Consider the following 26,332-nt stretch of genomic DNA (forward strand, 5'->3'; position numbering starts at 1 on the left):
GGTCTGTACTGTATATATATATATATATATATATATATATATATATATATATATATATATATATGTTGTGGAATACCTATACTAACTATCAACAAGCAAATCTCTCCCTGACTCAGCAGCAGCTCACCCTAATCTGCCTGTTTCCGGGGTAGACTGTGACGATCATAGCGGCGCCAGGTCTTTTATAGACCTGATGACGCTGTGTGGCCAGCCAATCATTGTAATGCCACAACTAAAATGGCTACGGAATTACAGTGCATGGCAAGCAATCCCTGCATGCTCTAAAGAGCGCCAAACATGTAGGGCGGGCACCCGAGTTCCCGCCCGAGCAACCCGGAAATACTCACCGAGCTTGTCGAGCACCATGATGCTCAGGCAAGTACCAAGTAGTGGCGAGCACGTTTGCTCATCACTAATCAAGACCATTAATTTTGTATATTTACCTTTTAGGTCAAACCTTTGTTCACCCCCTTACACCTTAGATCTAAAATACAGAGAAAAAATGTAATTATGCTAAAAGCATTGAGTGCTTTACTTGTGCAAATAATATCTTTGAATAAGGTTACATCCACACAAATTTACACAACTCCGCAGGCACCCAGTTATGCGATATATACATTGAAAATGCTACGGATAAACCATGACGCCAGTGCTGAATATCTGCAGCATTAATTGACAGGCTGGAGATGTCTACATCGCCAGTCAATTTACACTGAAGGTTTTTATCTCAGCGCATAGATAAAAAAATGTAAAATCTCATCTATGGCATTGGTACTGCAATGCGCAGTGTATTATTCTCCATCTGTTAGAAATCTTAATGCATGTTCACACAGTGAGAAAAGGCTGCTTTTTTCTTACAATTTTCTGATTTTGCCGTAAAAAAACAGTTTTATCAATTTTGGAAACTCGCAACAAAAATGCAGCAGAATTGCATTTTGAATGTGCCCTTAGAGTTTTCTAATCATGCTTCACTTGACCCATGAAAATTGGGATTGTTACCCAATATTCATTGGTTAAATTAATTAAAATACTGTCTATTAGAAAACTGTTGCAGCACAATACTGCTCTTATTTTTCCACAGCATGTTAAGAAGTTATTGCTAATGATAACAAGGTTGTTTTTTTTTACTTTTAGCAAGCTTTAATTATAACCAAAATGTTATAAAGTGAAAAAAAAAGTTTTTTCACTTAAATTTATTCACTTTTTCTACTTTTAGGAGTATAATGCTCCCCTGCTTGGAAGGTGCACTCCTCGTGTTTGACAGTTAAGACCAGTGGCATCACTGCACTGCTGGCCCAAAGTGTTTCTGATGTTGCTTGCAGAGGCAGCTTTACCTCTGCACCTAGGGGTGTACATCAAAATTATGGGGCCCCAAAGCAGATGTCCTAATTGGGCCCTCCCCCTTACAGAAAAAAAAAATATTCAGAGGGGTCATAAAAGAGCATATCTCCCAACTTTACAGCCTTTCCAAAGTAATTTTCCTCCTACCGGAGCCCTAAATTCCCCTTTCATTGCACTCATAAAGTTTGATGTCAACAAAAATGCCCAACAAACACTGTAAGATAAGATACTCCCACAGTGAACTCCTCCACAGTACTCTCCAAACGCACAATATGATGACTCTACTGTACTCCACCCCTCAACTCCCCCAGAAAAGTTTGGTGACCCCAACACAACATGACCCCCACACAGCCCTCCATGCAGTATAATAGGCCTACAGTGGGTACGGAAAGTATTCAGACCCCTTTAAATTTTTCACTCTTTGTTTCATTGCAGCCATTTTGTAAATTCTAAAAAGTTCATTTTTTTTCTCATTACAGTACACTCTGCACCCCATCTTGACTGGAAAAAAAACAGAAACGTTGAAATTTTTGCAAATTTATTAAAAAAGAAAAACTGAAATATCACATGGTCATAAGTATTCAGACCCTTTGCTCAGACACTCATATTTAAGTCACGTGCTGTCCATTTCCTTGTGATCTTCCTGAGAACCTGAGATGGTTCTACTCCTTCATTGGTGTCCAGCTGTGTTTAATTAAATTGATAGGACTTGATTTGGAAAGGCACACACTTGTTTATATAAAACCTCATTGGTCACAGTGCATGTCAGACCAAATGAGAATCATGAGCTCAAAGGAACTGCCCAAGGAGCTCAGAAACAGAATTGTGGCAGGGCACAGATCTGGCCAAGGTTACAAAAGAATTTCTGCATTACTCAAGGTTCCTAAGAGCACAGTGGCCTCCATAATGCTTAAATGGAAGAAGTTTGGGACCACCAGAAGTCTTCCTAGTCTTGGCCATACAGCCAAACTGAGCAATCGTGGGAAAGAGCCTTGGTGAGAGCGGTAAAGAAGAACCCCAAGATCACTGTGGCTGAGATCCAGAGATGCAGTTGGGAGATGGGAGAAAGTTCCACAAAGTCAACTATTACTGCAGCCCTCCACCAGTTGGGCCTTCATGGCAGAGTGGCCCAACGGAAGCCTCTCCTCAATGCAAGACATATGAAAGCCAGCATAGAGTTTGCTCAAAAACACATGAAGGACTCCCAGACTATGAGAAATAAGATTCTCTGGTCTGATGAGACGAAGATAGAACTTTTTGGTGATAATTCTAAGCGGTATGTGTGGAGAAAACCAGGCACTGCTCATCACCTGCCCAATACAATCCCAACAGTGAAACATGGTGGTGGCAGCATCATGCTATGGGGTGTTTTCAGCTGCAGGGACAGGACAACTGGCTGCAATTGAAGGAAACATGAATGCGGCCAAGTACCGAGATATCCTGGATGAAAACCTCTTCCAGACTGCTCTGGACCTCAGACTTGGCCGAAGGATCACCTTCCAACAAGACAATGACCCTAAGCACACAGCTAAAATAACAAAGGAGTGGCTTCAGAACAACTCTGTGACCATTCTTGACTGGCCCAGCCATAGCCCTGACCTAAATCCAATTGAGCATCTCTGGAGAGACCTGAAAATGGCAGTACACCAACGTTCACCATCCAACCTGACGGAACTGCAGAGGATCTGCAAGGAAGAATGGCAGAGGATCCCCAAATCCAGGTATGAAAAACTTGTTGCATCATTCCCAAGAAGACTCATGGTTGTACTAGCTCAAAAGGGTGCTTCTACTCAATACTGAGCAAAGGGTCTGAATACTTATGACCATGTGATATTTCAGTTTTTCTTTTTTAATACATTTCAAAAATTTCTACATTTCAGTATTTTTCAGTCAAGATGAGGTGCAGAGTGTACTTTAAGGAGAAAAAAAAAATTACTTTTCAGAATTTACCAAATGGTTGCAATGAAACAAAGAGTGAAAAATTTAAAGGGGCCTGAATACTTTCCGTACCCACTGTACATACAGTATAATGGCTTCACACTGTATAATGGCCCCCGCACATAATGATTGACCCCACACAAACATTCAAACTGCATAATTCCTTGCATTCAGTATAAAGGCTCCCACATAGCCCTTCAAATATTATAATAGCCCCCACATATTATTCCATATAGTATAATGCACCCCATATTCCTTCATATAGTATACTGCACTCCCCATAGTCCTCAATATAGTATACTGCACTTCCCATAGTCCTCCATATAGTATAATGCACTCCCCATAGTCCTCCATATAGTATAATGCATGCGCCATAGTCCTCTATATAATATAATGCACTCTCCATAGTTCTCCATATTGTCATTTGTCTGGGTTCGAACCCTTGAGCCTGTGCTTTGTGGTTGGCTTCTCTGCCCCCGAGCCACAGCAGTTACACCTTTTCTCTGGGTGTTTAGTTTCTGTTACCCTAAAAAGACTGAAGCAAGGATAAAAGGTGTTTTCATTTATTCATTTGTCTACCCTATCACCTATCGGGTGGGGCTTTACATACTTTCCCCCTGCTGGTATTTCCTGCTGGTGATTGTCTCATTTGGATGTCCAGCCCTACTGCTGTAGTTTAAGCCAGTCAGTGAAAGACCATCTAGGGTTTATCTCTCTGCTGTTTATGTTCTTTTACCCTGCACCTATCTTCTTTTTCTTTTAAGCAAGTAGGCGCCATATTCTCTAACAGTATGTACTTAATCCTTTATTTTGTTTTTCATGGTTTGTTTTACTCACTCTGGGATCTCTTTCTATTTCAGCACACTTTCTGTTCGGAAGGTAATTTTCACTCTGCTCTGCCCTCCGGCTCTTTAGGAGGAACGTGAAGCGCCTGAATACCTTTTAGGCAGCATAGGTCTGAGTTGCCATCATCTAGTCTATAGTGAGGACTATCTCAGCTCACGCAGGAATCACTAGGGACTGCGGGGTAAGAATCTCTAGTTTGTACAAGAACTGGCAGGGTAAGTTTCAGTTTTTAGTTTTTAGTGTGTTACCTATTTTCCTGAGTGAATAGCTATATTATCATAACACATATAGTATAATGCACTCTCCATGCACTCTCCATAGTCCTCCATATAGTATAATGCACTTTCCATAGTTCTCCATATAGTATAATGCACTCCTCATAGTCCTCCATATAGTATAATGCACTCCTCACAGTCCTCCATAAAGTATAATGCACTCCTCATAGTCCTCCATATAGTATAATGCACTCCTCACAGTCCTCCATATAGTATAATCCACTCCTCATAGTCCTCCATATAGTATAATGCCCTCCTCATAGTCCTCCATACAGTATAATGCACTCCCCATAGTTCTCCATACAGTCTAACGCACTCCCCATAGTCCTCCATATAATATAATGCACCCCCTTGTCCCATAGTCCTCCATACAGTATAATGCACTCCCCATAGTCCTCCATATAGTATAATGCACTTCCCATAGTCCCATAGTCCTCCATACAGTATAATGCACTCCCCATAGTCCTCCATATAGTATAATGCATTTCACATAGTCCTCCATACAGTATAACGCACTCCCCATAGTCCTCCATATAGTATAATGCACTTCCCATAGTCCCATAGTCCTCCATACAGTATAATGCACTCCCCATAGTCCTCCATATAGTATAATGCACTTCCCATAGTCCTCCATACAGTATACACCACCGGAAGCGGCGTTAGTGTGTGCATGCACCCGGGCAGGGGCCGTCTAGTGGGCGGGCCTCGCTCCATGAAATTGAATGGAGCGAGGCCACGCCCGCTGGATGGCCACACCCACTAGACATCCATGCCCTTGCTCCGTACACTTGTACGGCTGGACGGCTTCTGCCTGGGAGTGTGCATGTCATGTGCGTCGCCGCCGTTCCTGGCTCGGGAGCCGGTGAGTCCTCACAGCGCACAGTGCACTGGAGGAATTCAAATGAACTTTAGTGAAAACCTGATCTCCAGCAAGTCCTCAATTAGAATAGGGATTATACAAATTGTTCAAAATTTTGCCTGTGATTTGTCAAATTCAAAGTAAATCATGCTAATTTTCATTTATTCCCCAGTGCCTCATATAGTTACATTGCTGCATTTACCTTTGCCATTAGAAGTGTTGTATACTTATCTATTACTTGACATAGGGCATAATTGATCTTGTATCATTGATTATTAGTGTATCAAACAATTTTTCTTGGGATATAATTATATTTAGTTATTGTGTCTGTGGGGCAGCAATATTTTGAGCATTTGGGAATGATGGTCACTATATATTATGACATGTTCACAGAGCGTTTTTTGTACGATTATGTAGATTTATCCCCTATATATGATTCAATACTACACTTGATTTACTTTAAAGTCATTGGTCTTTACTAGTGATGAGTAAGCACTAAAATGCTCGGGTACTCGTTGCTCGGGTCGAGCAAATTGGAATACTCGAGTGCTCGGTCCGAGTAACGAGCCCAATGTAAGTCTATGGGAAACTCGAGCATTTTTCCTGCGGCTCCCCCCTCGGCAGTCTGCAGAGGGCCTAAAAATTGCCCAAATCGATGGGAACAGTGCTCAAATGACATGGGAACAGCATGGCGAAGACCCTTGGAAGCATTTCTGACTCCCAGGTCCCTGCTGTCAACAACGTTGTCAGAGGTATTACACCACTTTTACTGACTCGCAATAAAATATACAAAAACGAAACCAAAATGGATTTTCCTGGGAAAAATGTTAAGGAACATCCTTTCCAGGGTAATGATTTGTATATAAGGCAAAATAAATAACCAAAAACAAAAATGCTCCTCCACACCTAGGGCTATGTTCACACGTAGCGTTTTTTGATGCATTTTTGCACTTTTGCATTGCTTTCAACCAAGACAAATGCATTCACGGGGAAATGTCATTTTAATATTTTACAACCATATCTGGCCATGTGGTGTGTGAAACATCATCAGATACATCCTGTTTCATTTATGAAGGAGGGATTGTGAAAGTCACAAACACTATTTTTACAGCCTTACTGTTCTTAAAGAGCAAGCAGTCGGCTATGCTTTGTTGTTCCCATTATTAAAGAGTGGGTCTCCTATACTGTTATTGCATATGCAGTGACTGCAAGGGCTGCCAAAAATTTGGACACACCCCAATACCCCTTTGAAGAGACATAGAGGAGGGTCTCAGCAAAAAAAATTTTCCCATTATAAAGGAGTGTGTCTCCTATAGTGGTAATGCCCATGCTGTGACTGCAAGGGCTGCCAAAATTTGGGAAAAACCCCACTAACAATTTAAAGACACATAGAGCTGGGCCACAGTAACAACATGTTCCCATTAGAAAGGAGAGAGTCTGCTATACAGTTATAGGGTATGCAGTGAGTCCAACGGCTGCCAGTATTTAGGAAAAACCCTACTAACAATTTAAAGACACATGAAGCTGGGGTACAGTAATGAGTACAACATGTTCCCATTAAAAAGGAGTGGGTCTCCCATACTGTTTGCCTATGGAGTGAATGCAACGGCTGCCAAAAATTTGGAGGAACTCCAATGCCCCTTGCAAGAGACGTAGAGGTCGGAGGGCCTCTTGAAAACAATGTTCCCAGTCTTAGGAAGTGGGTCTCCCATACTGTTTGCCTATGCAGTGAATGCAACAGCTGCCAAAAATTTGGAGGAACTCCAATGCCCCTTGCAAGAGACGTAGATATGGTGATATGGTAGATATGGTGGTGATATGGAGGAGGATGTAGAGGATGAGGAGGAGGACAAGAGTAAATAGACAAAATCAGGAAGCATATACCCATGTCTGGGTGTGAAGACAGAGGTGCATGGGAATAGAGTTAGACCTCCCAAAAAAAAAGACACTGTATTTGAGTTTATGTTACGCATTCGGTGGTGTTGAGAAGTCTGGCCCAATCCAGCCCTTGTTCATTTTGATAAGAGTCAGCCTGTCAGCATTTTCAGTTTACAGACGGATACGCCTTTCGGTTATAATTCCACCGGCGGCACTAAAAACCCGCTCTGACAAAACGCTAGCGGCAGGGCAGGCCAGGACCTCCAAGGAGTAGAGAGCGAGTTCATGCCACATGTCCAGCTTGGATACCCAATAATTATAAGGCACACAGGAATCACGGAGGACGTTGGTAAGGTCTGCAAGGTACTCCCTCACCATCTTCCAAAACTTTAACCTCTTTGTGAGAGTACGCCGCGTCTCAGGACCTGTGCGATGGAAGGGTCTGAAAAAACTGTCCCATAACTTTGACAGTGTTCCCCTGCCTCTGCTTGATTGCATTTGTGTCTCTCTCTCACCTGTACTCCTTGGTTGTCCAACAAACTATGACCTCTGCTGCCAGCATTTTCAGATGGGAATTTTTTCAATAATTCGGCAACAAGAGCCTTCTCAAACTGCTCCATTTTATTAGGCCTGTCCTGCAAGGGAATAAGATACAGAAAGTTCTCCTTGTAGCGTGGGTCTAGAAGTGTCACCAACCAGTTATGACTGTCACTCAAAATTTGGAGAACGCGAGGGTCATGAGAAAGACAGCATAACATAAACTCAGCCATGTGTGCCAGACTGCAAAGAGGCAAGACTTTCGTGTCCTCACCAAGAGGATGACTGACCATGCTCTCCTCCTCATCCTCTTCCTCCTCCTCCCTGTCCTCAGGTCATCCACGCTGAACAGACGGTGTGACAGTTGTGCAGTTAGTACCGTCTATAGCGCAGGAAACTAGCTCCTGTTCTTCCTCTTCCTCATTGTCACCCAATCCACATTTGGATGAGATGAGGCTGGACTGTGTAGAATCACCCTGTGTGGTTCCTTGCTCCATCTCATTGTGAGCAGAGAGCGTTTCAGAAGACAGAGAAGCGGGATGGTGATGCTAATTATGGCGCCATCGCCGCTCACCATCTTGGTGGAGTCCTCAAAGTTTTGGAGGATGGTACATATGTCTGACATCCATGTCCACTCCTGAGGTCTTATGTGTGGAGTCTGACCTGAATACCGACGGCCTTGTTGATGCTGGTAGTCAACAAGTGCCCTCTTCTGTTCACAAATTCTTCCCAACATCTGCAATGTAGAGTTCCAATGCGTGTGGACATCGCAGATCAGTCGGTGAGCTGGAAGCTGCAAACACTGCTGAAGCACTGCAAGGGCGGCGGAAGCTGTAGCTGACTTTCTAAAATGGACACACAGGCGGCATACTTTGACAAGGAGATCGGTCAGATCCGGGTAGGTTTTGAGAAACCGCTGAACCACGAGGTTAAGTACATTGGCCAGGCATGGTACGTGTGTGAGCTTGCCTCAGAGCCGCCACCAGGTTCCGGCCTTTGTCACACACGACCATGCCTGGCTGTAGGGTCAGCGGTGTCAGCCACAGATCTGCCTGTTTTTTCAGGGCTGTCCACAACTCTTCAGTGTTGTGCGGTTTGTCACCTAAGCGTATTAGCTTCAGCACAGCTTGATGCCGCTTGGCCGAGGCAGTGCAGCAGTGCTTCCAGCTTGCGACTGATGTGGTCATTTCGAAGATGGAGGATGAAGAGCAGGAAGAGGAGGTGCAGGAGCTTTAGAATGTAGGGGCAACGCTGATTGACCCAGGGCCCGCAATCCTCGGCGTTGGGTCCCGGCTTCCGCTATATTAACCCAGTGTGCCATCGGCGAGATGTACCGTCCCCGCCCACAAGCACTTGTCCACGCGTTGGGTCCTGGCTTCCACTATATTAACCCAGTGTGCCATCAGCGAGATGTACCGTCCCCGCCCACAAGCACTTGTCCTCGTGTCTGTGGTTAGGTGGACTTTCCCAGTAACTGCGTTGTTGAGGGCACGGCTAATGTTGTGGGACACATGCTCGTGTAATGCAGTGACGGCACACCAGGAGAAATAGTGGCGGCTGGGGACCAAGTACCGAGAGACGGCCGCCGCCATCAGGTGGCGGAAAGCTTCTGTTTCCACGAGCCTAAAAAGCAACATTTCGAGCTCAAGCATTTACGAAATGTGTGAATTTAGTAGTGTGGCCTGTGAGGCGTTGGCTGAGTATTTGCGCTTACGTTCCATGGACTGGGGTAAGGACAACTGAATGCTGCACTGGGACAAGGACATGGATGTGCTTGCTGATGGTGCTATTTGAGAGTGTGCAATGACAGGTGAAGGGCGGGAGGCATCTTGGCATGCGCCATGGACAGGGGATTGGCGTGCACGCACAACAGCGGAAGAAGCAGTGGTGTCACCCTCAGACACTGCTTTTGGACCCTGGGGTTCGGCCCACTTAGTCAGGTGCTTTGCTGCCATGTGCCTGGTCATGCTGTGTAACGGGTCTGGGAGGCGGAACCTCTGAGCTACTATACAAGGGGGCGGTCCTTGTAAGGGAGCGGGTGGCGACCAGGCAGGCAGTCACAGCAGGTGACCGGGACAGTCTCTAGAAGAACGGGCAGGAGGTCACGGCAAGTGACCGGGGCAGTCTCTTGATGAACGAGCAGATGGTCACGGCAAGTGACCGGGGCAGTCTCTGGGTGAACGGGCAGATGGTCACGGCAAGTAACCGGGGCAGTCTCTGGGTGAACGGGCAGATGGTCACGGCAAGTGACCGGGGCAGTCTCTGGGTAAAGAGTTGGTACGACCTGTGGCGGCTGATGGTAGACGTGAGCTCCCAGGTGAGCAGGCGAGAGTCTCTGGATAAACGGGTGGTCACAGCATGTGACGGCGGAGCCTCCAGGAAGACCAACAGACAGGCGGCAGATGAGCGCTCCCAGGTGAGCAGGCAGAAGCCTCTGGACAGGCGGGTGGTCACAGCACGTGACGGCAGAGCCTCCAGGTAGGCTAGCAGACAGGCAGCAGATGAGCGCTCCCAGGTGAGCGGGCAGGAGTCACTGGACAGGCAGGTGGTCACAGCACGTGACGGCAGAGCCTCCAGGTAGGCTAGCAGACAGGCAGCAGATGAGTGCTCCCAGGTGAGCAGGCAGGAGTCACTGGACAGGCAGGTGGTCACAGCACGTGACGGCAGAGCCTCCAGGTAGGCTAGCAGGCAGGTAGCAGATGTGCGCTCCCAGGTGAGCGGGCAAGCTGCTCCTTAGACAGACTGACAGGAGTAGTAAGGCAGACCGTCGGACCTCAGGCTAGCAGGCAGGTAGCAGAATATCAGGCAGGAATAAGACAGCAAGCTGGCAGGAATCTGGCAGGTATCTGGCAGGTAACTGGCAACGGGACCTGAGGGCTGAAGCAGAGTAGTGAACAGTGCAACAACATTGCTCGGGCACCTCCATTTTGGAGGAGGTGCCTTATATATGGTGAAGTCCTCCGGCCATTGGCCGGGGACTCCTTAGGACGGCGCGCGCGGCCCCTTTAAGAGGGAGGGAGAGCGCGCGCGCCCTAAGCACCGTGGCCGGGAAGGAGCGCGCGCTGCCAGCAGAGCGGGAGGAGGACGCCGGGCACGGAGCAGAGAGGTGAGGGGAACAGCGTCCCTGCCTAGCAGAGGGCAGGGACGCCGGCGCTACAGTACCCCCCCCTTTAGGCCCCCCCTTTTTTAGGCCAGACAGAAATTTAGCAAGGATGAGCGGGGCATGGATGTTCTCCCGGGGCTCCCACGTTCTCTCCTCAGGACCAAACCCCTTCCAATCTACTAGAAAAAAGGTCTTTCCTCTTACCCTTTTGGTGGCAAGAATGTTCTCTACCTCAAACTCGTCCTCAGCAGAAACCGGAGCAGGAGGCGTACCTGTAGACTTGGAAAAAGAGTTAAGTACCACAGGTTTGAGGAGAGATACATGGAAGGAGTTAGGGATCCGTAAGTTGGCCGGGAGTTTCAATTTATAGGCCACCGGGTTGATCTGACTGATGACCTCCAGAGGACCGATGAACCGAGGCCCTAACTTGTAAGAAGGTATCTTGAGTCGGACATATTTAGATGAGAGCCAGACTTTATCTCCAGGACGAAATTGTGGAGGATCCAGGCGTTTTTTGTCAGCGTGTCTTTTCATCCGTTCGGACGACTGAAGGAGTGCGGATCGGGTACTCTCCCAAATGGAGGAAAATTTGCTAACGAGAGATTCCGCAGCCGGGTTGTCCACAGAGGTGGAGACAGGAAAAGGAATCCGAGGATGCTGACCGAAGACTACAAAAAACGGGGATTTGGAGGAGGATTCGCTCTCGTGATTGTTATAAGAGAACTCGGCCCATGGTAGGAGATCCACCCAGTCTGAATGATCGGCATTAACGAAGTGCCGGAGGTAACTGGTCAGGTTCTGATTGATCCGCTCCACTTGACCATTGGACTGTGGGTGGTAAGCGGAAGAGAAGTCCAGGGTGACGTCTAGCAGTTTACAAGTGGCTCTCCAGAAGCGTGAGGTGAACTGTACCCCACGATCCGACACGATGTGGAGGGGCAGGCCATGAAGACGAAAGATGTGACGAATAAAGTCTTTCGCTAGCTCGGGTGCAGACGGGAGGCCTGGCAGGGGAACGAAATGAGCCATCTTGGAGAAGCGGTCAGCGACCACCCAAATGACCGTACAACCGGCAGAGACTGGGAGGTCAGTTATAAAGTCCATTGCTATATGCTGCCAGGGGGCAGCAGGTACAGAAAGCGGAAGGAGGCGACCGGCTGGCAGATGTCTCGGAACCTTGTTGCGGGCGCAGGACACACAGGCAGAAACAAAGTCTATTACGTCCTTGTGCAGGGTAGGCCACCAGTAGTGCCGGGTAATAAGCTGGAGGGTCTTTTTCTGACCGGCGTGGCCAGCCAGTTTAGACGAGTGACCCCAGTGAAGGATCTTCTCCCGATCAGGTACTGATACGAACGTCTTTCCGGGAGGGAGACGATTTAGACTCACGGGAGCCACCTGCATTACTCTGGCGGGATCGATGATGTGTTTCGGATCTTCCTCGAGATCAGACACCAGAAAGGATCGAGACAAGGCGTCCGCCTTGACGTTTTTGTCAGCCGGGCGAAAATGAAGAACAAAATCAAAGCGAGCAAAAAACAAGGACCACCGGGCTTGGCGCGGGTTAAGTCTCTGGGCATGCTGGAGGTAAGCCAAGTTCTTGTGGTCAGTGTAAATTATTACCGGGTGAAGAGCCCCCTCGAGCAGGTAACGCCACTCCTCCAATGCCAGTTTGATGGCCAATAACTCTCGGTCTCCTATGGAATAATTGCGCTCTGAGGAGGAGAAGAGTTTAGAGAAGAAGCCGCAAGTTACCATCCTCCCGGAAGATGATTTTTGAGTAAGTACCGCTCCGGCTCCAGAGGAGGAGGCGTCAACTTCCAGGAAGAACTGCTTGTTGCCGTCCGGGCGATGCAGCACCGGGGCGGAAGAGAAGGCCTGTTTTAAGGAAAGAAAGGCCTCCTCTGCTTCGGGCGGCCACTCTTTGGGATTAGTACCCTTACGGGTGAGCGCGGAAATTGGGGCAGTCCAGGAAGAGAAGTGCGGTATGAAGAGGCGGTAGTAGTTGGCGAAGCCCAGGAACCGCTGAATGGCCTTCAACCCCTCCGGTCGAGGCCATTTCTCGATGGCAGACAGTTTCTCTGGATCCATTCGTAGGCCGGTCTGAGAAATAATGTAGCCCAAAAACGGAAGCGAGGTCTGCTCAAAGAGGCACTTCTCGTATTTAGCGAAGAGGTGATTCTGCCTGAGCCTGAGCAGGACCTGACGAACGTCCCTCCGGTGAGTCTGGAGATCCGGAGAGAAGACCAAGATGTCGTCCAGGTACACCACTACGCAGGAGTAGAGAAGGTCCCGGAAGATGTCATTGACCAACTCTTGAAAGACGGCAGGAGCGTTACAGAGACCAAAGGGCATTACCAGATATTCATAGTGGCCGTCCCGGGTGTTGAATGCCGTCTTCCATTCATCCCCCTGACGGATACGAACCAGGTTGTACGCCCCACGGAGGTCCAGTTTGGTGAAGATTCTAGCCCCCCTCAGACGATCAAATAACTCCGGAATGAGCGGAAGGGGGTACTTATTCTTCACCGTGATCTGGTTAAGGCCTCTATAGTCTATACAGGGACGGAGAGAGCCGTCCTTCTTTTTGACGAAAAAGAAGCCTGCTCCCGCCGGGGAGGTAGATTTCCGGATGAATCCCCTGGCCAGATTCTCCTCAATATATTCGGACATCGACCGGGTCTCAGCAGCGGATAATGGATAAATACGTCCACGGGGAGGAGTAGTACCAGGTAACAGGTCGATAGGGCAGTCGTATGGTCTGTGAGGGGGTAGTGTCTCTGCCTCCTTTTTATTAAAGACATCAGCATAAGACCAATAAGGAATCGGAAGTCCAGGTAGATTAGCTGGGGTAGGAGAAGGACGGACGGGATGGACGGGAACCAGACAGGTCTTATGGCAGTCCTGTCCCCAGCGAAGGACTTCTCCGGTCTGCCAGTCAAGCACGGGTGCATGTCTCTGGAGCCAAGGTAGGCCTAGCAAGAGGGCGTGGGAGAGTCGAGGCAGAATATGAAAGGAGATACTCTCAGAATGCAGCATTCCCACCTGCAGAGTAATGGATTCGGTGATGAGTTGGATGGGGCGTGGTAAGAGACCCCCATCCACGGCAGCAACAGACAAGGGTACAGCCAGAGGTTTGGTGGGGATGCGGTATTTCTCTACCAGGGACTGTGAAATAAGATTCCCGGCTGCTCCAGAGTCAAGTTGGGCTAGTTCGAAATAACGGTTCTCCCCGCAGACAATTGAGACTGACAGCAGCAGAGATGGAGAGGATTTATTCTTGTCTAGGTCGACCTCTCTGAGCGAACCTAGACACAGGCGTTTCCCGACCTCTCCAGGCAGGCACGGATCCGGTGCTCCTTACTGCCACAGTAGAAGCAGCTCCCCTCGGCACGGCGTAAGTCCTGACGGGTTTTGACCATCTTGGTCTGGTCGACCTGCATAGGCTCAGGAGAGTGTACCTGGGGAGAGACGGATTTCTGAAAAGTAGGAGCTAGACGTGGAAACCTCCTCTCACGGGTGACCTCTTTGGCACGCTCCTGGAACCGTAGGTCAATCCGGGTGGCAAGAGTTATTAGGTCATCGAGAGTGGTAGGAATGTCCCGACCGGCAAGTTCATCTTTAATACGGCCGGAAAGACCCTCCCAGAAGACGGATACCAGAGCGTCATTATCCCAGGCCAGCTCCGAGGCAAGGGTACGGAACCGTATGGCATATTGGCCCACGGTGAGACTTCCCTGACGGAGGCGTAGCAGTGATGATGCGGATGAGGTCTTCCGTCCGGGTTCGTCGAAGACTTTCCGGAAAGCCATGAGAAAGGCAGGCAAGTCGGACACCAGGGGGTCTCCTCTCTCCCATAGAGGATTTAGCCAGGCCAGGGCCTCCCCGGTGAGATGGGACATGATGAAGGCAATTTTGGCCCGGTCGGAGTTAAACTGGTGGGACAGGAGTTCAAAGTGCAGGGTGCACTGATTTATGAAGCCCCGAGCCTGGGCGGAGTCGCCTCCGAAGCGAGGAGGTGCAGAAAGCCGGGGTCCGGGGTAGGATACCATGGTATTAGTGGACAGCGGAGCTGCCGGATTGCGAGTCATGGCACTGGCGGAGGTTGCTGGCGGAGCAGTCAGAGTGTCCAGGCGAGAATTGACATTCCGCAGGTGACCCAAGATGGACTCCTGTTGGGACCTCTGACGGGACAGTTCATGACACAGGTCCGAGAGCGAGGGAGCTTGGGTGCCACCGGGTTCCATGGCACGAGCAAACTGTAACGGGTCTGGGAGGCGGAACCTCTGAGCTACTATACAAGGGGGCGGTCCTTGTAAGGGAGCGGGTGGCGACCAGGCAGGCAGTCACAGCAGGTGACCGGGACAGTCTCTAGAAGAACGGGCAGGAGGTCACGGCAAGTGACCGGGGCAGTCTCTGGATGAACGGGCAGATGGTCACGGCAAGTGACCGGGGCAGTCTCTGGGTGAACGGGCAGATGGTCACGGCAAGTAACCGGGGCAGTCTCTGGGTGAACGGGCAGATGGTCACGGCAAGTGACCGGGGCAGTCTCTGGGTAAAGGGTTGGTACGACCTGTGGCGGCTGATGGTAGACGTGAGCTCCCAGGTGAGCAGGCGAGAGTCTCTGGATAAACGGGTGGTCACAGCATGTGACGGCGGAGCCTCCAGGAAGACCAACAGACAGGCGGCAGATGAGCGCTCCCAGGTGAGCGGGCAGAAGCCTCTGGACAGGCGGGTGGTCACAGCACGTGACGGCAGAGCCTCCAGGTAGGCTAGCAGACAGGCAGCAGATGAGCGCTCCCAGGTGAGCGGGCAGGAGTCACTGGACAGGCAGGTGGTCACAGCACGTGACGGCAGAGCCTCCAGGTAGGCTAGCAGACAGGCAGCAGATGAGCACTCCCAGGTGAGCGGGCAGGAGTCACTGGACAGGCAGGTGGTCACAGCACGTGACGGCAGAGCCTCCAGGTAGGCTAGCAGGCAGGTAGCAGATGTGCGCTCCCAGGTGAGCGGGCAAGCTGGTCCTTAGACAGACTGACAGGAGTAGTAAGGCAGACCGTCGGACCTCAGGCTAGCAGGCAGGTAGCAGAATATCAGGCAGGAATAAGACAGCAAGCTGGCAGGAATCTGGCAGGTATCTGGCAGGTAACTGGCAACGGGACCTGAGGGCTGAAGCAGAGTAGTGAACAGTGCAACAACATTGCTCGGGTACCTCCATTTTGGAGGAGGTGCCTTATATATGGTGAAGTCCTCCGGCCATTGGCCGGGGACTCCTTAGGACGGCGCGCGCGGCCCCTTTAAGAGGGAGGGAGAGCGCGCGCGCGCGCCCTAAGCACAGTGGCCGGGAAGGAGCGCGCGCTGCCAGCAGAGCGGGAGGAGGACGCCGGGCACGGAGCAGAGAGGTGAGGGGAACAGCGTCCCTGCCTAGCAGAGGGCAGGGACGCCGGCGCTACATGCTGGTGGTGGTCAGGCTGCTAGTTTTGCTACCCCTGCTGATGCTGGCCTGGCAGGTGGTGCAAATGGCCTTTTTGGGGTTGTCTGCACAGTCTTTAAAAATCAACCCATCTCAGGAAGACCTAACAGTTGTACTGCCAACTTCCATCCTGTTGGCGTTACGAGGAACGCTTTCCCGCTTTGTGTCTGCGGCCACAACACTGCTTCTTCCTGCCTGTTGTGGTGCAATGCCTCCCTCCCACTGTGTGCTCCTGTCCTCGCTCAGTATGTCCCCTTGCCAGGTTGGGTCAGTTACTATATCATTCACCACCCCGTCTTCCACTTCCTCACCTTGGTCCTCCTCCTGACTTTCTGGCAATTGTGTCTCATCATCATCATCCACCTCTTGCGACAGTAATTGTACTTTCCCACCGTTGCCTTCATGTGGCTGCTCCAATATTTGGGCATCGCTACACACGTTCTCCTCTTGACTCACTTGAAGCTGGCCAGGCAAGAGGCCTGAATCTACAAATGGAAAAGTGAACAGCTTCTGAGTGTCCAAGTGTGGGATCAGTTGTCTCCTAGTACTCGGCATGGTGGGAGGAAGGAGGATCAGAGTGAGGAATATGCAGTTCAGACTCATGGCTACTGAAACTTGACCATGTGGAAGACAGGGTGGTGGTGGTGGTGGCAAAGTGACTGGAAGCATTATCTGCTATCCAACCAACAACCTTTCACTTTTTGTATTGAACAACTGAAATAAATTAACTTTTTGATGATATTCTAATTTAGTGAGATGCACCTGTATATATATATATATATATATATATATATATATATATATATACATATATATATATACACTGTGTGCTGAATTATTAGGCAAATGAGTATTTTGATAACATGATACTTTTTATACATGTTGTCCTACTCCAAGCTGCATAGGCTTGAGAGCCAACTACCAATTAAGTAAACCTGGTGATGTGCATCTCTGTAATGAGGAGGGGTGTTGACTAATGACATCAACACCCTATATAAGGTGTGCTTAATTATTAGGCAATTTCCTTTCCTTTGGCAAAATGGGTCAGAAGAGAGATTTGACGGGCTCTGAAAAGTCCAAAATTGTGAGATGTCTTGCAGAGGGATGCAGCAGTCTTTAAATGTCCAAACTTTTGAAGCATGATCACCGAACAATCAAGCGTTTCATGGCAAATAGCCAACAGTGTCGCAAGAAGCATGTTGGCCAAAAAAGGTGCAAAATAACTGCCCATGAATTGATGGAAATCAAGCGTGAAGCTGCCAAGATGCCATTCGCCACCAGTTTTGCCATATTTCAGAGCTGCAACGTTACTGGAGTATCAAAAAGCACAAGGTGTGCGATACTCAGGGACATGGCCAAGGTAAGGAAGGCTGAAAAACGACCACCTTTGAACAAGAAACATAAGATAAAATGTCAAGAATGGGCCAAGAAATATCTTAAGACTGATTTTTCAAAGGTTTTATGGACTGATGAAATGAGAGTGACTCATGATGGGCCAGATGGATGGGCCAGAGGCTGGATCAGTAAAGGGCAGAGAGCTCCACTCAGACTCAGACGCCAGCAAGGTGGAGGTGGGGTACTGGTATAGGCTGGTATCATCAAAGATGAACTTGTGGGACCTTTTCGGGTTGAGGATGGAGTGAAGCTCAACTCCCAGACCTACTGCCAGTTTCTGGAAGACAACTTCTTCAAGCAGTGGTACAGGAAGAAGTCGGTATCGTTCAAGAAAAACATGATTTTCATACAGGACAATGCTCCATCACATGCATCCAACTACTCCACAGCGTGGCTGGCCAGTAAAGGTCTAAAAGAAGAAAAAATAATGACATGGCCTCCTTGTTCACCTGATCTGAACCCCATAGAGAACCTGTGGTCCATCATAAAATGTGAGATCTACAGGGAGGGAAAACAGTACACCTCTCGGAACAGTGTCTGGGAGGTTGTGGTGGCTGCTGCATGCAATGTTGATCGAAAACAGATCAAGCAACTGACAGAATCTATGGATGGAAGGCTGTTGAGTGTCATCATAAAGAAAGGTGGCTATACTGATCACTAATTTTTTTGGTTTTTGTTTTTGCATGTCAGAAATGTTTATTTCTAAATTTTGTGCACTGATATTGGTTTACCTGGTGAAAATAAACAAGTGAGATGGGATTATATTTGGTTTTTATTAAGTTGCCTAATAATTCTGCACAGTAATAGTTACCTGCACAAACAGAAATCCTCCTAAGATAGCCAAATCTAAAAAAACCTCACTCCAACTTCCAAAAATATTAAGCTTGGATATTTATGAGTCTTTTGGATTGATTGAGAACATAGTTGTTGATCAATAATAAAAATAATCCTCTAAAATACAACTTGCCTAATAATTCTGCACACAGTGTATATATATATATATATATATATATATATATATATACAGTACAGACCAAAAGTTTGGACACACTTTCTCATTTAAAGAAATTTCTGTATTTTCATGACTATTTGCTTTGATGACTGCTTTGCACACTCTTGGCATTCTCTTGATGAGCTTCAAGAGGTAGTCACCGGAAATGGTTTTCACTTCACAGGTGTGCCCTGTCAGGTTTAATAAGTGGGATTTCTTGCCTTCTAAATGGGGTTGGGACCATCAGTTGTGTTGTGCATTAGTCTGGTGGATACACAGCTGATAGTCCTACTGAATAGACTGTTAGAATTTGTATTATGGCAGGTTAACAGCAGCTCAGATTAGAGACCAGGTCAATGCCACACAGAGTTCTAGCAGCAGACACATCTCTACAACAACTGTTAAGAGGAGACTTTGTGCAGCAGGCCTTCATGGTAAAATAGCTGCTAGGAAACCACTGCTAAGGACAGGCAACAAGCAGAAGAGACTTGTTTGGGCTAAAGAACACAAGGAATGGACATTAGACCAGTGGAAATATGTGCTTTTGTTTGATGAGTCCAAATTTGAGATCTTTGGTTCCAACCACCCTGTCTTTGTGCAACACAGAAAAGGTGAACGGATGGACTCTACATGCCTGCTTCCCACCGTGAAGCATGGAGGAGGAGGTGTGATGGTGTGGGGGTGCTTTGCTGGTGACACTGTTGGGGATTTATTCAAAATTGAAGGCATACTGAACCAGCATGGCTACTACAGCATCTTGCAGCGGCATTCTATTTATTTTTCAACAGGACAATGACCCCAAACACACCTCCAGGCTGAGTAAGGGCTATTTGACCAAGAAGGAGAGTGATGGGGTGCTACGCCAGATGACCTGGCCTCCACAGTCACCAGACCTAAACCCAATCGAGGTGGTTTGGGGTGAGCTGGACCGCAGAGTGAAGGCAAAAGGGCCAACAAGTGCTAAGCATCTCTGGGAACTCCTTCAAGATTGTTGGAAGACCATTTCCAGTGACTACCTCTTGAAGCTCATCAAGAGAATGCCAAGAGTGTGCAAAGTAGTCATCAAAGCAAAAGGTGGCTACTTTGAAGAACCTAGAATATAAGACATATTTTCAGTTGTTTCTCACTTTTTTGTTAAGTATATAATTCCACATGTGTTAATTCATAGTTTTGATGCCTTCAGTGTGAATGTACAATTTTCATAGTCATGAAAATACAGAAAAATCTTTAAATGAGAAGGTGTGTCCAAACTTTGGGTCTGTACTGTATATATATGTTGTGGAATACTTCTACTAACTATAAACAAGCAAATCTCTCCCTGACTAAGCAGCAGCTCTCCCTACTCTTCCTGATTCCGTGGTAGACTGTGATGAGCATAGCGGCACCAGGTCTTATATAGTCCTGATGACGATGTGCGGCAAGCCAATCATTGTAATCCCACAACCAACATGGCTACGGCATTACAGTGCGTGGCAGGCAATCCCTGCATGTTCATTGGCTCTCTAAAGAGCGCCAAACATGAAGGGAGGGAACCCGAGCTTGTCGAGCACCGTGATGCTCGGGCGAGTACCGAGCATTGGCAAGCACGTTCGCTCATCACTAGTCTTTATATGCTATGGCCTACTTCCGGTTTTTAGTAATTTTATGTATTTGTGTATGTGCACTCCTCTATGCAGTGCCATTCCATAACCATGGTTGCATTAAATAAAGTTTTTTTATTTGAACACATTTAGTCCTGTCTCTATATGACCTTTTAGTTCGGTTCTTCTTTGTAGGTATTGTGTAATTCTTCCGAATGGTCAGCCATTCATAGTCTGGGCAGATATATGTCAGTTTAATTAATGTGTGATTGGCATTAATCTCCCCTATACTGTATTGACATATCACTACTGCTATAGTCCAATATTTTTTCTAATTATACTGCACTATCCATAGTCCTCCATACAGTATACTGTACTCCCCATAGTCCTCCATACAGTATAATGCACTCCATGGTCCTCCGTACAGTATTCTAGCCACCTCAATGTTGTCACTGATTTAAAAAAATAAAATAATAATCACCTCTACTCCTCGTTCCCTCGCTACTCCGGTCTCTGCAGCGAGCATTCTGAAGCGCCACACATCTCAGCGCAGTGAGCGCCATGTAGTGACATCCTCACGTCAGCTGCACCGAGACGTCAGACGCCAACGAAGACTGATGAGAGAGGGAGCATCAGCTTTCAACTGTATCGGCATACAGGAACTTGGCCATTAGTGGTACGCCACTGTCTGCACCACTGGAGAAGCACAAGGGCTCTAAAGCTGACCGTATCCAGCAATCGGGCCAGTTTCAAAGCAGTGCCTGCAAACTGTGTAGCAAAGACGTTGTAAGGATGTTCTCTTGCCTAGGAGACCGACATCTGCTGATAGACAGCAGACAGACTACAGAGGTGGCCAGTAACCTATGCAACAAGCAGTAAACTACAGAATTAAAAAACCCTCCATTCTTAAGAACTGGGAGGATCTTTAATAAGTAAATTGCAAATTTGCTTGTTTTTACAATCACTTTGAATTTTTTTTTAACTGTTTCAGAAGTTGAGACAACCCCTTTAAAGTACATATCTATCAGACAAATACAGTGGGGAAAAAAAGTATTTGATACACTCAAAACATCCCCAAAACATGATGCTGCCACAACCATGTCGCACTGTGGGAATGGTGTTCTTGGGCTGATGAGCTGTGTTGGTTTGGCACCAGATATTTACCTTGGTGGCCAAAAAGTTCAATCAGGTTTGTTGTGGTACCATGTTCTTTCCATTTTGATGATACTTCTTCTCTGCTAGATTTCTAAAACTTAACATGGACAAAACAGAATTCATCATCTTTCCGCCATCTCATTCAACCCCCCCCAACTGACCTATCTATCAACGTCAATAGCTGCCCACTCTCCCCAGTCCCACAAGCTCGCTGCCTTGGGGCAACCCTGGACTCTGAACTCTCCTTCAAATCACATATCCAAGCCCTTTCCACTTCCTGCCATCTCCAACTCAAAAATATCTCCCGGATCCGCACATTCCTCAACCTTGAATCTGCAAAAACACTAGTGCACGCCCTCATCATCTCCCACCTCGACTACTGCAACCTCCTGCTCTGTGGCCTCCCTTCCAACACTCTCGCACCCATCCAATCCATCCTAAACTCTGCTGCCCAACAAATCCACCTGTCCCCCCGCTATTCCCCGGCCTCTCCTCTCTGTCAATCTCTTCACTGGCTCCCCATTGCTCTGAGACTCCAGTTCAATACCCTAACCCTGGCATACATAGCCATTCACAACCTGTCTCCTCCATATATCTCTGACCTAGACTCCCGGTACATACCCGCACGCAACCTCCAATCCTGACAAGATCTCCTTCTCTACTCCCCTCTTATCTCCTCCTTCCACAATCGCATACAAGATTTCTCCCGTGCTTCCCCCCTACTCTGGAACTCTGTACCCCAACACATCAGACTCTCGCCGACCATGGAAACCTTCAAAAGGAACCTGAAGACCCACCTCTTCCGACAAGCCTACAACCTGTATTAACCATCATTCCACCATACCGCGCCACGACCAGCCCTACCCTCACCTACTGTATCCTCACCCATTCCTTGTAGACTGTGAGCCCTTGAGGGCAGGGTCCTCGCTCCTCCTGTACCAGTCGCCTTCACATTGTGTTCAAGATTATTGTAATTGTTTTTGCTATGTATACCCCTTCTTCACATGTAAATCGCCATGGAATAAATGGCACTATAATAATAAATAATAATAATAATACTGGATTTGATGGTGCTCCGGGGGATTATCATAGATTGGGATATTTTTTGTAACCCAACCCTGACTTGTACTTTTTAACAACTTTGTCTCTGACTTGTTTGGAGACCTCCTTTGTCTTCATGGTGTTGTTTGGTTAATGGTACCTCTTGCTTAATGGTGTTGCAGCCTCTGTGGCCTTTCAGAAAAGGTGTGTATATATTGACAGACCATGTGACACTTAGATTGCACACAGGTGGACTTCCTTTCATTAAGCATGTGACTTATTAAGGTAATTGCTTGCACGAGAACCTTTTAGAGGCTTCATAGCAAAAGGGGTGAATTCATATGCACATGTCAATTTTTAGTTATTTGATCCCAAAAACGTAATGTATGCGTATACTTTTTTCTCACTTCACTTCACCAATTTAGACTATTTAGTGCTGATGCATCACATACAAATTGGATTACAACAATATTTAAACAGAAGTTGTAATGTAACAAAATAGGTAAAAAGCCAAGGGGGTGAATACTTTTGCAAGCCACTGTACAGTCATGGCTAAAAGTGTTGGCATCCTTGACATTGTTTTAGAAAATGAAGTATTTCTACCAGAAAAATATTGCAATTACACGTTTTGTTATACACGTTTATTTCTTTTGTATATTGGAAAAACTCCAAAAACAGAGAAAAAAAAGACATATTGGACATCATTTCACACAAAAACTTCAAAAATAGGCCAGACTAAATTGTTGGCACCTTCAACGTAATATTTGGTTGCACACCCATTGGAATAAATAACTGAAATCAATCGCTTCTTACAGCTCTCAACTGGAATTTTGAACTAGTCTTCTTTTGCAAACTGCTCCAGTTCTCTCATATTTGAAGGGTTCCTTCTCCCAACTGTAATTTTAAGATCTCTCCACAGGTGTTCAATGGGATTTAGATCTGGACTCATTGCTGGCCACTTCAGAACTCTCCAGAGCTTTATTTCCATGAGTGATTCTTGAAATGTTTGGGGTCATTGTCCTGCTAGAAGACCAAGACCTAGGACGCAAACCCAGTTTTCTGACACTGAGCACTACATTGCAACCAAAAATCCTTTGGTGATCTACAGATTTCATGATGAAAAAAAAAAAACATCTTTTAACCGCCACCATATTTGACGGTAGGTACTGTGTTTTTTGTAGGCCTCATTCTGTTTTCAGTAAACAGTAGAATGATATGCTTTACCAAAAAGCTCTATCTTGGTCTCATCTGTCCACAAGACACTTTCCCAGAAGGATTTTGGCTTACTCACGTACATTTTGCCAAACTGTAGTGCAGCTTTTTGGTCTCTGTGTCAGCAGTGGGATCCTCCTGGGTCTCCTGCCATAGCATTTAATTTCATTCAAGTGTCGACGGATAGTTTGCGTAGACACTGATGTACCCTGGGACTGCAGGGCAACTTGAATTTCTTTGGAACTTGATTGGGGCTGCTTATGCACCATGAGGACTATCCTTTGTTGCAACCTTTCATCAATTTTTCTCTGTCATCCACGTCCAGGGAGATTAGCTACAGTGCCATGGGTTGCAAACGTCTTTATTTTGTTGCGCACCATGGGGAAAGGAACATCAAGATCTCTGGAGATGGACTTGTAACCTTGAGATTGTTGATATTGTTCAACGATTTTGTCTCCCAAGTCTTCAGACAGTTCTCTTCTCCTCTTTCTGTTCTCCATGCTTAGTGTCGCACACATATACACACAATGCAAAGATTGAGTCAACTTTTCCCCTTTTAATCTGGTTTCAGGTGTGATTTTCATATCGCCCACACCTGTTACTTGCCACAGGTGAGTTTGAATGAGCATCACATGTTTAAAACAAAATTGTTTACCCACTATTTTAAAAAGGTGCCAACAATTTTGTCCAGCCCATTTTCGGGTTTTGTGTGAAATGATGTCCAATTTGCCTTTTTTCTCTGTTTTTTTTTAGTTGTTCCAATACACACAAAGGAAATAAACGTGTGTAATTTCAATAATTTTCTGGGAGAAATACTTCATTTTCTGGAACAATTTCAAGGGTGCCAACACTTTCGGCCATGACTGTACCATAAATGTCTAAAATAGAGTCTTTAAAGTGAACCTGTCAGCTGACACATGCTGCCCAATCTTTGGGCACCATTTATCAGGCATAGGCTGTATGATTTCAATCAGGTATATTTTACTTTGAAACACTGCGGCGTTTCAGAGAAAAACATACTTTAAAAGCCACTAGTCGGACAGGCGGGTCCCCGGCAGCTTTTCCCCACCCGCTGCCCTGGATTGACAGGTCTGTGCATATGCGCTCACGTAGACAGAAACCTTTCAATCCAGGGCAGCGGGTGGGGAGAAGCCGCAGGGACCCGCCTGTCTGACTAGTCTATAGCATGGTCTCGTTCCCCGGGGTTTTTTCTGAACCACCACATAGTTAAACATACCTGGCTGAGTTCATACAGTTGTATGGGCAGTATGTATCAGCTGACAGATTCACCTTATGATTGATTACTGATTTTTGCATAGTTTCATGCTAATGTGTTAATGTTTATATAAGTGCTTAAATAAGGTTCATAAATCCCTGTTTTTCTGACTTCATACGAAAGAGGTTATTAGGTTTTCTATCACTCAGCAATTTGTTTGTTAGACTCCAGCTCAGCAGCTTTATTGGTTTTTACATTTTTAATGTGTAGGACATTTTAATTAATTTGACACCTACTATATAATAAAGCCGCGCTACTATCTAGCTCAGCTTTTTAGTTCCGATAGTTTTATACTTAAAGACACCGCTGAAATACTTACGAAAAACACATTCAGAATGTTTGGACTAAACGTGGTCTTGACATTGCTAAGGCTAGCTGTCATTTCATCACTTTCTGCAATTGGCAAAGATCTGAGCTAATTAGCGAGAGCTTAATTGGTATTTATTCTAGTAATGGCATGAAATCAGCGGAAAATCAGAAAACAGGAGCTGCCAATCAAAAGCAAGAAGTTAACCAGCAAAACGAACTTCAAAGCTGTTTTGATCAGAATATGTCACAATTCAAAAAGTATAGATATGCTTATGGCAAAACCATATGAATAGACTGTGTGCAGTCCTTAGGCTAGGGCTATACAGCGAAGTGTTGCAGTACACTGAAATCGCAGCGACACATTGCAACATTGTAATGATATTCTATGGTGTTGCATTGCGACCTGCGATATACTGTGACTGCGACACAGAGTCACAAATGTTTACAAATGTGTTGGAATTTCTGTTGCTGGTCGCAAGTCACTAGCGACACACTTGCCATAGACTTCAGTGCTAGTTGTGCACAACATGTGACTTATGTGTGACTTGGCTGTATTAATTACAACAAAATCAGAGCTCTAAAATAGTCACATGACAGCAAGTCGCACGAATATTTTTGTCATGCAACTTTTCTGAGAAATTATGTTGTGCGACAAATGTCGCTGTGTAGTCTCAGCCTTAGGACTCCTTCACACATCCTGGTGATTCCTCTACAGGAAAAAACAGTACTGGTGAGATCCGTATGCCATCAGTATGTCCATATGTGACATCTGTGTGGCATCCATGTGCTATCCGTATGTCCATATGTCCATCTGTCATCTGTGTGTCCGTATGCAGCATCTGTGTTTTGTCCAGGAGAAAAACGGATGATATTTAAACAATGTATTTATAAAGTTTAATTGTAAGAAATTTGACAACACAGGACTTGCAGGAGGGAGAACAGATGATAGATAGATATAAGATAGATAGACAGATCGATAGATTTGGATAGATAGATGTGGATAGATAGATATAGATAGATAGAAGGTAGATAGCTACAAAAATGTAGTTGATATCTATATTATCAGTGCTTTGCATGTGTTATTGTAAACGGCATGGATTTATATACTGTGACCGAGAGAGTGGTTAAA

The 26,332-nt window shown here is 46.6% G+C and overlaps 1 long non-coding RNA gene across 2 annotated transcripts in view; it reads left to right on the forward strand.

The window, feature by feature from the left end:
* The window catches only part of LOC141168449 (uncharacterized), a 176,924-nt gene that overhangs the window by 127,823 nt on the left and 22,769 nt on the right, over window positions 1-26,332 (forward strand). The window contains exon 1 of one of the 2 annotated variants that reach the window (XR_012252196.1): window positions 4,146-4,340. The exons of the other annotated variant lie outside the window; for it this stretch is intronic. This is a non-coding gene — a long non-coding RNA (uncharacterized lncRNA). Of the gene's footprint in view, window positions 1-4,145; window positions 4,341-26,332 lie in introns of those variants that run through there. 2 annotated transcript variants of the gene reach the window in all.

This window comes from Phyllobates terribilis, unplaced genomic scaffold (genome assembly GCF_046119375.1).
Source record: "Phyllobates terribilis strain yellow unplaced genomic scaffold, ASM4611937v1 Scaffold_1__5_contigs__length_1240528914, whole genome shotgun sequence".
NCBI classification, from domain to species: domain Eukaryota; kingdom Metazoa; phylum Chordata; class Amphibia; order Anura; family Dendrobatidae; genus Phyllobates; species Phyllobates terribilis.